Source organism: Opisthocomus hoazin, chromosome Z (genome assembly GCF_030867145.1).
Source record: "Opisthocomus hoazin isolate bOpiHoa1 chromosome Z, bOpiHoa1.hap1, whole genome shotgun sequence".
In the NCBI taxonomy this organism is placed as follows: domain Eukaryota; kingdom Metazoa; phylum Chordata; class Aves; order Opisthocomiformes; family Opisthocomidae; genus Opisthocomus; species Opisthocomus hoazin.
The window spans coordinates 35,485,649-35,496,014 of NC_134454.1; positions in this window are offsets into that span (position 1 = coordinate 35,485,649).

Sequence of the window (10,366 nt, forward strand, 5' to 3'; positions counted from 1 at the left end):
GTGACACACAAAATGAAAGACAAATCTTGTGAAAGCAAACATAATTTTTTATTATCCTTGCTTTACAAATGGGATAGAATCAAAAACTGCGTAGACATAATCTCATTGTATTAAATGGAAAGATTTTATAGATTACAAGAAAGAACAAATTCTTCTGTTCTGAAGATTATGAACAGAACATCTCTTGAATTTTTAGTTGTCATTAACCTTTACTTCATTTCCTCAGTGCATAGCACAGGAAACACTAGTTGTCCATGTTGATTTTTCAAACTGTGTCAGATGAATTTAAACCATAACTGTCTGAAAAATGCAAACTGGGTAGCACCAGCAACTATTACACGAAGGGCCAACTGCAGAAAAACCAATACCACATAAGTTTCTCTGCTGAAGCAGATGAGGCAGAGCTGTATGGGAGGAGGCAGCAGCAGGACAAAAACATTTTATTAAACTCTACTATATAGAAAATATAAAACATTTTTGAAGGGAAATCGAAGAAATACCTTATCTCAATAGCTGGAAGACACAGATAAAACCTTTTGGTTCATAGGGGAGAGGAAGAAAAGAAGGCTAAATTTTTAGCAAATTGTGTGTGTGTGTGAGTGTGTTTATTCCATTGGATGTTTCAAGACAGTATCTCTCATGTTCCCGTCGAATTCCAGTTGACAGTGTGTATTCAGTATTCAGCACACATTCAGATAACATTTTGGTCCAGACATTCACCCCTGATGGACAACTGAGAGGTTTCCAAGAATAAAATAAAAAGATATATTAAAAAGGTCCCACTTCCACCATTCTGTTTCCCACTGTTGACTAACTGGTTTGAAATTAATATTATTTTTTTTTAATTCGGAAACAATAAAGGGACAAAACATTCTCAGTATTAGTTATGAGAAAACAATTGGGCCCTAACACTATCCATTTTTAGTTTATTCATGCTGACTTTGTATGACCTTATGAATTGTACTATGTTAATCTTAGAAGAGAGCTTTTTATAGATAAATTGTCATTATTCTTTGTTGCCCATTGCAGTTTTTAGAAGATGGTGTTCACTCAGATGTTCCCAAGTTGTTTCCATGAAATTCTTCTCCCAGACACAAAATCAGTTTGCAAGCTTGTACTCAGTAATTTGATATGAAATTCAGTGAAACTAGTACATTTGAAAAATCTGCAACAAAAAATCTGCATTTGTTCTTAAAGGTGATACTAAATGAAAACCTTATCTATCTAAATCTGGGCTTGAAATGCAAAGAAAGAGTGTGAAGTGCTGCTGTTCTTTTCAAAATTAAAAAAAATCCTCCATATGTTTGCCCAGCTCTGCTTCTTCCACCCTAGTTTAACAGGTGCTCTCCTTCTCAAGTACCTAAACAGATTGTCTGCCTTTTTCCATTCTCTTAGCAGTAACCACTGTTCATTTAAAACACCAGGACACCTTGCTGGACATTGCAGAGTATGAACACCTGTGGTCTCACAGGTATCCAAAATGCTTTGTGGGACAAGAAACAAGGCCCATCAGTGGCCTTTTGCAGTGCATTAACCAGAAGATAGTTCATATCTCATGTACTCACTGAACTGCCATCAGCAACCTCTAATCACGCCACAGTCGCTTAGCTGTCGAACCATCCTTCTGTGGCCAAGGACTGCTGTAATCTCTCTATATTGAGTTCTCCAGAGGTAATTAATCATGGTGTGAAAAGGTTAATGGGCCTGCACAGGCAACCCTGAGATTTGGCTTTCCAATTTCATCTGCTTCCCCCACGAAAACTAAGGAATAAACAGGATTAACTTCCCTGCATTTGAAAAATGTTAAGACAGGCAGGTGACTGGACAAGGAAGTGGGAGTATAGCTCTAAAAAAGGAAAATTTTTCAGTCACCCATTATTTTGTTTGACCCCAGCCCACCTTACTGCTACTGCTGCAGCAATCATCTGTAGATCAGGAAGATGGGATACCCTCCACCATGTGCAACAAGAAGAAAATTAATAGAAATAGCTGACATCTACATTTACTGCAATTCATTTCTCACATGCACTGTGACTACAATTCAAGTTTAATAAATAAAGAAATCCAGACTTCAGAGGTCACAGTAACAGAGAGCTTAGAAGAGGGTAAAAATTGCTCAAGGGCTAGTATAATTTGTAAACTTGTGGCACATGGTTCAGCATAAGATCCCTGTGCCTGAAGAAATACTATTGAATTATAATAACATCTCTGAGAACTTCAAGACTGTATTCGAAGGCAAATTTAAAGGCAGAGCAATTAGCAGTCGTCAGGTTTTAATCATAGGAAAAAAGCCTTCAGCAAAGTTAAACTTAATCAAAACTGAAACTTATGGTATTTAAACTTACAGAATTCTTGGAGATACTTTGTTTCTGACTGTAGCTGAAGACCAAGACTCTCATATAATCATATGTGAAATTATTATTTCAGACAACAGGATAGATCTTTCTATTAAAAACGAAAAATCTACAGAAAATAGCAAGGGTCATATATGGCAATTTGATTGAACATGAACCTGTTGCCAGAGAACTGTAAAAGAAGACCCATGTGTCAAGCTGAGGGTTGCGCAGCAGAAGTCGTTTGCCATCCTCACGCCGTTGATCCCACAGCCAGGCTTCCAGCATCTTGGCGACAGCTCATGCAGTGGCTCTGTGCAAGAAGACTGTCATGGTCCCCTCCATTCTGCAGGGGACATTCAGGCCATGCCACGCCCTTCAAGCACCCAGGCTTTCACCTGTGCCTCAAACTGGAGGAGGAAATGCTGTTAATAACTCTTCCTTCTCTGTTTGCCAAGCTAGAATTAAAAAGTCCTTTGGGAACTATACCACTCGAAAGGATCCTTGTCTTTCCTGGCTTTACCAGTAACCCCTTTCAGAATCCTACTTATTTGCTTTGAACACTGTCTTACCGACAGTTTTGGGTTAAATACTTTGGGAAAGAATGCGAAATAATAATCTTTTCACTGACAACTGTAACTGCCCAGCTCCCTCTCTGATTAGGGAAGAAGAAGAAATGGGGATTCATAAAAAGAAAACAGCAAGAACAGATGAGATATTGCAGGAGAAGAGCAGGCATGTTCTTAGAGCAGTTGTTTTATATTTTCCAGAAGGTGTATCACTATCACAGCTACTGAAGACTATAAGCTAAATAAAATTTGTCAGTTTTTATGGTATCCAGATTTCTTGCTCTTCTCTCAGCACCATTCTGTCTGCCTGGGTTTTTTTACTACTACAGGGTAAGGGTGCTTATTGACAGTTATAGCTGCTCCACCAGTGGACAGTAATTTTATTGTAGGTCAGAGTCCTGTGCTCCAAATAAATTGCTTTATTATTTCTTATACCAGTTATGTAGATACATCACACACACTGATCTCTATTGTACCAAAAAAACCCCCACTTTTGTTTAGTACTTCCATTTCCAGTGTTTGATACCATTGCAGAAAGTAGTCTATGCAAAGCCTGAAATAGCTAACACTAGTAGGCTTTCTCCCTGTAAGTTTTAATTCTCTTCTTGTTTAATCTCCCTTGCTTTGGTGCTAGTAAGGTACAGTTTGACTGTCCTGGTGTTGGCTGGGACACAGTTAATATTCTTCTCAGACATTGCTGTGTTTTGGATTTAGAAGGAGAAGAATGTTGATAATACATTGACATTTTTAGTTTGTCATGGTTTATCCTGGCTGGATGCCAGGTGCCTGCCAAAGCTTCTCTATCACTCCCCCTCCACAGCTGGACGGGAGAGAAAACAAACTGCAAGAAGCTTGTGGTTCGACATAAGGACCAGGGAGAGATCACTCACCAATTGCTGTCACAGGCAAAAGAGACTGAACTTGGGGAAACTGGTTTAATTTATCACCAATCAGATCAGAGCAGGATAATGAGAAATAAAACCAACTTTTAAAACACCTTCCCCCACCCCTCCCTGCTTCAACTTCACTCCCGTTTCTCTATCTCTGACCCCCAAGCGGCGCAGGGGCATGCGGAATGGGGACTGCGGTCAGTTCATCACAAGTTGTTTCTACCGATCCTTCCTTCTCAGGGGGAGGACTCCTCACACTCTGCCCCTGCTCCAGTGTGGGGTCCCTCCCATGGGAGACAGTTCTCCATGAACTGCTCCAATATGAGTCCTGCCCACGGGCTGCTGTTCTTCACAAAATGCTCCAGCAAGGGTCCCTTCCACTGGGTGCAGCCCTTCAGAACAAGCTGCTCCAGTGTGGGTCCCCCATGGGGTCCACAAGTCCTGCCAGCAAACCTGCTCCAGTGTGGGCTCCCCACAGGTTCACAGCCTCTTTCAGGCATCCACCTGCTCTGGCCTGGGGTCCTCCATCAGCTACAGGTGGATATCTGCTCCTGGGGCTGCAGGGGGACAACCTGCCTCACCACTGTCTTCTCCACAGGCTGCACGGGAACCTCTACTCTGAGGCCTGGTGCACCTCCTCCCCCACCTTCTTCAACAACCCTGGTGTCTACAGAGCTGTTTCTCACATATTCTTACTCCTCTCTCCTGCTGCAAAACACTCTTACACAGATTTTTCTTTTCTTCTTAACCATGTCATCCCAGAGGTGCTACCACTGTCACTGATGAGCTCGGCCTTGGCCAGTAGCAGTTCTGTCTTGGAGTCAGCTGGCATTGGCTCTGTCGGACATGGGCGAAGCATCTAGTAGGTTCTCACAGAAGCCACCCCTGTAGCCTCCCCTTCTACCAAAACCTTGCCACACAAACCGAGTACATAGTTGTTGCTAAGAAATCAGGGACTTTTTTCAGTTTTGCATGTCTGGCTAATGAGCACATGTGCAGGAACTGGAAGGGGGCACAGCCAGGCAGCTAGCCCAAGCTGGCCAGTGGAAATATCCCATACCATAGACGTCATGCTCAGTACATAAATGGGGGTTGCCCAGGGGACAGGAACAACTTTTCCATGAGTTTGGCTAGCTCTGTGAAATATGCGAGGTTCATTGAAATCCATGAGTTCTGTGAGTTCCACAAGTTCTGCAGTCCCTGCTCAGGGACTGGTTGTGCAATCAGTCATCAGACAATGACAAAAAATATGTTGCGTATCTCTTGTTTTGCACATTCTTTATTTTTTTTATTATTATTAGTGATAGTATTACTATTATTATTATTTTTATTTCCTATGTTATCTTATTAAACTGTCTCTGTCTCAACCCATGAGTTTTACTTTTTATCCATTCTCCTCCCCATCTCACACAGGGAGAAAGGGAGGAGCAAGTGAGTGGCTGCATGATCCTAGTTGTCAGCTGCCGTGTTAAACCACAACATTGACATATAGCCAAGCAGAAGCCCCGAAGAAGAAAAATGCACCCACCAGTCACATCAGTGTTCTTCTGTATTCACCATCACATAACAAAAACCAGAGGGTATCCCTGATTCCTACAAAAGGCTGAGGATTTCTCAAAAGGTTTTAACTCCCACCGATTTTGAAAAGATAAATATATAGTCTCAAGAAAATCAATACATTAAAATGCTCACAAGTATCATTCTACTATTTTGTGATATTAATAGTAATAACAATAATAATGATGATAATATACCCATCTGTCCTGGGTTTGGCCAGAACAGGGTTAATTTTCATCGGAATCCAGTAAGGGGCACAGCCGGGGGGTGGGGGCTGACCCCACCTGGCCATACAGAGCCGGGTATTCCATACCATGTGACGTCACGCTGGGTTCCGGTGGGGGGGGGGGGGGGGCGGCGCGGCGGGAAGGCACTCACGGCTTGGGCGGGCGCAGCGCCGGTCCGGTTTCGGGAGAGCGGCTGTTGTACGGTTCGTGGTTGTGTTTTCTCCTTATCTGTATCGTTGTTGTTCCTGTTTCCCTCTGTTTGCTGTTCTGTTAAACTGCCCTTATCCCGACCCACCAGTTTCTGCCTCTTTCTTTCCATTCTCCTCCGCACGCCGGCGGGGGGAGGGGCGGCCGCGTGGCGCTTTTGTTGCCGGCGGCAGCCGAAACCAAAACATTTAATTGGCGCCCAGACGTGGAGCAGGGATAACGGCAGGGCTGAGCAGCGGCTGTTAAAACTGTTTTCTTAGATTTGCTTAAATTTTGTTATACGCATTTTTCTGTGTTAAGTAGTCGCCGGTAAAAAAGAAAAAAAAAAAAAAATGTTTCTGACTTTGATCAAGTGGCTCTGCTATGTAAATCCGTACTTGCACTATGTGTTCATTGCCATGCTGTTCATCATCACTGGAAAAAGGATTAAGATGATGATTTTGCTGTACTGTACGATATCGACTTATGATATGATAACATCACTGTGCATGAAATTAGTCTTGTATTTGCATGCGGCACTGCGGTCATTTCCGTACCTCGGATCCTATGTCTTAGATTTTGTTAATAATCAAACCCAGTCTGTGGGGAAAGCCGAAGGGGATACCTTCCCCCACTCTTTCGCCCCCCCCCTCTCCCTCAGGCTGGTCCTAACTGCTTTTGAGAATTTCGAGTACCCCTGGGATGCTCAGGGCAGCACTCTCCTTTTGTTATGCCTCTTGAATGGGTTGCAGGTTTTGTTTAGGGTTAAGCAAGTCGTTAAGAACATCGTGCAGAGACCTGCCCCGGGGCCGGATAGCTGTGAGTGGCTGGGTGTGTGGGACAGCATGGGCAAGTACCTAGGGCAGTGGACACCCCCGATGTTTTTTAAACTCACCCCTGAGCAAGTACAGAATCCGGACAAACTAGTAAAATATCTGCAAAAAGTGTGCTGCCACCCTGGGAACTCCAGAGAGACACAGATCACAGCAACGTGCTGGGGTCTGGCCCACGCCTACCGAGCCATGTTCAACACTGTTCAGTGCCCTAAAGGGGAAAGGGGGGGAAACGAAGCAGCAGGCACTGCGACTGGCACTGCCCCCCCAGCCGGCCCTGCAGCCCCTCCAGCCCAGCAGGCAGTCACAGCCCCCCCGACCGGCACCACGGCTGCTGCAGCCACTGGTGTGGTCCCGGCTCCCCCGGCGGGCACGGCAGCTGCTGCAGCTCCAGCAGCAGGCACAGTGACTGAGCCCAATGACCAACCTGTGCCGGTTGCAGTCGCCCCCGTAAAATTAAAGAAAGACGCAAAGAGAGCAGATCGCTCCGGGAGGGATGACAATGAGCCAGGGTCATCACGGGAGATAGAGACAGAGATCATCACCCGGTCCCTGTCCCTGGGCGAGCTGCGAGACTTGCGGAAAGATTTCAGCCGCCGCCCAGGCGAGCACATTGCCACCTGGCTGCTGCGGTGCTGGGATAACGGGGCCAGCAGCTTGGAATTAGAGGGCAAGGAAGCCAAGCAGCTGGGATCCCTGGCCAGGGATGGGGGCATTGACAAGGCCATTGGGAAAAAGGAACAAATCCTCAGCCTCTGGAGGAGACTTCTGTCGGGCGTGAGGGAGAGGTACCCCTTCAGTGACGATTTTGTATGCTATCCTGGCAAGTGGACCAATATGGAAAGGGGTATTCAGTACTTGAGGGAATTAGCTGTGCGGGAGCTGGTTTACTGTGACACAGACGATGAGCAGGTACCCACAGACCCAGATGAACTCCAGTGCTCACAATCCATGTGGAGGAAGTTTGTGCGGAGCGCACCCTCCTCGCATGCCAACTCACTGGCAGTTGTAAACTGGAAAGGTAAAGACGCACCAACAGTGGACGAGGTGGCTGTCAGACTCCGCCAATATGAGGAAAGTCTCTCTTCCTCCCTTGTCTCAGCTGTGGAGAAACTGGCCCGGGAGGTCCGACAAATGAAAGAGAGTAGGTCCTACTCCCCACCTGTACGGGCCAGTGTCTCAGCTATTAGGGGCAAGCGTTTCCCTGCTCAGGAGAGGGAATACAGAGGCTACACACCACGGGGCACCCTGTGGTTTTACCTGCGTGACCACGGAGAGGACATGAGGAAGTGGGATGGAAAACCCACCTCAAGTCTAGAGGCACGAGTACGTGAGTTGCGAGGTAAAACAATCACAAAAGGGGACTCTGTTAGGAAAAGTGCCACTCCAGTTTCCAAAAGCCAGCTCTCCAGACCAGGTAGACAGTTTGACCTTGATTCCGATCCTCTGGAGGGGACCTCCAAGTCATTTTTACAGCAGGTGAGCAGCAATTTCTCTGACGAGGATTAGAGGGGCCCTGCCTCCAGCCAGGTGGAGGAAAGGGACAACCGCATTTATTGGACGGTGTGGATTCGGTGGCCTGGCACGTCAGATCCACAAGAGTATAAAGCTCTAGTGGACACTGGTGCACAGTGTACTTTAATGCCATCAGAGTTCAAAGGGTCAGAGCCTATTTGCATTTCGGGAGTGACAGGGGGGTCCCAAGAGCTGAGTCTACTGGAGGCTGAAGTGAGCCTCACTGGGCAGGACTGGCAGAAGCACCCCATTGTAACTGGCCCCGAGGCTCCGTGCATCCTTGGGATAGACTATCTTAGGAGAGGTTATTTCAAGGACCCAAAGGGGTATCGGTGGGCTTTTGGCATAGCTGCTGTGGAGACGGAAGAAATTAAACAGCTGTCCATTTTCCCTGGTCTCTCGGAGGATCCTTCCGTTGTGGGGTTGCTGAGGGTTGAAGAACAACAGGTGCCAATCGCGACCACAACGGTACACCGGCGACAGTATCGTACCAACCAAGACTCCCTTCTCCCCATTCATCAGCTGATCCGCCAGCTGGAGAGTCAAGGAGTGATCACCAAAACTCGCTCACCCTTTAATAGTCCCATATGGCCAGTAAGAAAATCTACTGGAGAGTGGAGACTGACAATAGACTACCGTGGCCTGAATGAAGTCACACCACCGCTGAGTGCTGCCGTGCCAGACATGCTAGAACTTCAATATCAGCTGGAGTCAAAGGCAGCCAAGTGGTACGCTACAATTGACATCGCTAATGCATTCTTCTCCATCCCTTTGGCAGCAGAGTGCAGGCCACAGTTTGCTTTCACCTGGAGGGGCATCCAGTACACCTGGAATCGACTGCCCCAGGGGTGGAAACACAGTCCCACCATTTGCCATGGACTAATCCAGACTGCACTGGAAAAGGGTGAAGCCCCAGAACATCTGCAGTACATCGACGACATCATTATATGGGGCGACACAGCGGAGGAGGTTTTCGAGAAAGGGGAGAAAATAGTTCAGATCCTTCTGAAAGCCGGTTTCGCCATTAAGCGAAGTAAAGTAAAGGGACCTGCGCAAGAGATCCAGTTTTTGGGAATAAAATGGCAGGATGGGCGCCGTCAAATCCCAATGGATGTCATCAACAAAATAGCAGCTATGTCTCCACCAACCAGCAAAAAGGAAGCACAGACCTTCCTGGGTGTTGTGGGTTTTTGGAGGATGCACATCCCAAATTACAGCCAAATTGTGAGTCCTCTGTACCACGTGACCCGGAAGAAGAATGATTTTGAATGGGGCCCTGAGCAACGACAGGCATTTGAACAGATTAAACGGGAGATAGTTCATGCCGTAGCCCTTGGTCCAGTCCGGTCAGGGCAAGATGTTAAAAACGTGCTCTACACCGCAGCCGGGGAGAATGGCCCAACCTGGAGTCTCTGGCAGAAAGCACCAGGGGAGACTCGAGGTCGACCCCTGGGGTTCTGGAGCCGGGGATACAAAGAATCCGAGGCCCGCTATACTCCCACTGAAAAAGAGATTCTGGCAGCATATGAAGGCGTTCGAGCTGCTTCAGAAGTGGTCGGCACTGAAGCACAGCTCCTCCTAGCTCCACGATTGCCAGTCCTGGGCTGGATGTTCAAAGAGAGGGTCCCCTCTACGCATCATGCCACCGATGCTACGTGGAGTAAGTGGGTCGCTCTGATCACCCAGCGTGCCCGAATGGGAAACCCCATTCGCCCAGGAATTCTGGAGGTAATCATGGACTGGCCAGAAGGCAAAGATTTTGGAGCATCGCCAGAGGAGGAGGTGACACGTGCTGAAGAGGCCCCACTGTATAACCAGCTGCCAGAAGATAAGAAACAGTATGCCCTGTTCACGGATGGGTCCTGTTGCATTGTGGGGAAGCAGCGGAGGTGGAAGGCTGCTGTATGGAGCCCTACACGACAAGTCGCGGAAACTGCCGAGGGAGAAGGTGAGTCCAGCCAGTTTGCAGAGGTGAAAGCCATCCAGCTGGCTTTAGACATTGCCAGTCGAGAGAAGTGGCCAGTGCTCTATCTTTACACTGACTCTTGGATGGTGGCTAATGCCTTGTGGGGGTGGCTGCAGCAATGGAAGAAGAACAACTGGCAGCGCAGAGGCAAACCTATCTGGGCTGCCCCATTGTGGCAAGATATTGCTGCCCAGCTAGAGCAGTTGGCTGTAAAAGTCCGTCACGTGGACGCCCACGTCCCTAAGAGTCGGGCCACTGAAGAACATCAAAACAACCACCAGGTAGATCAG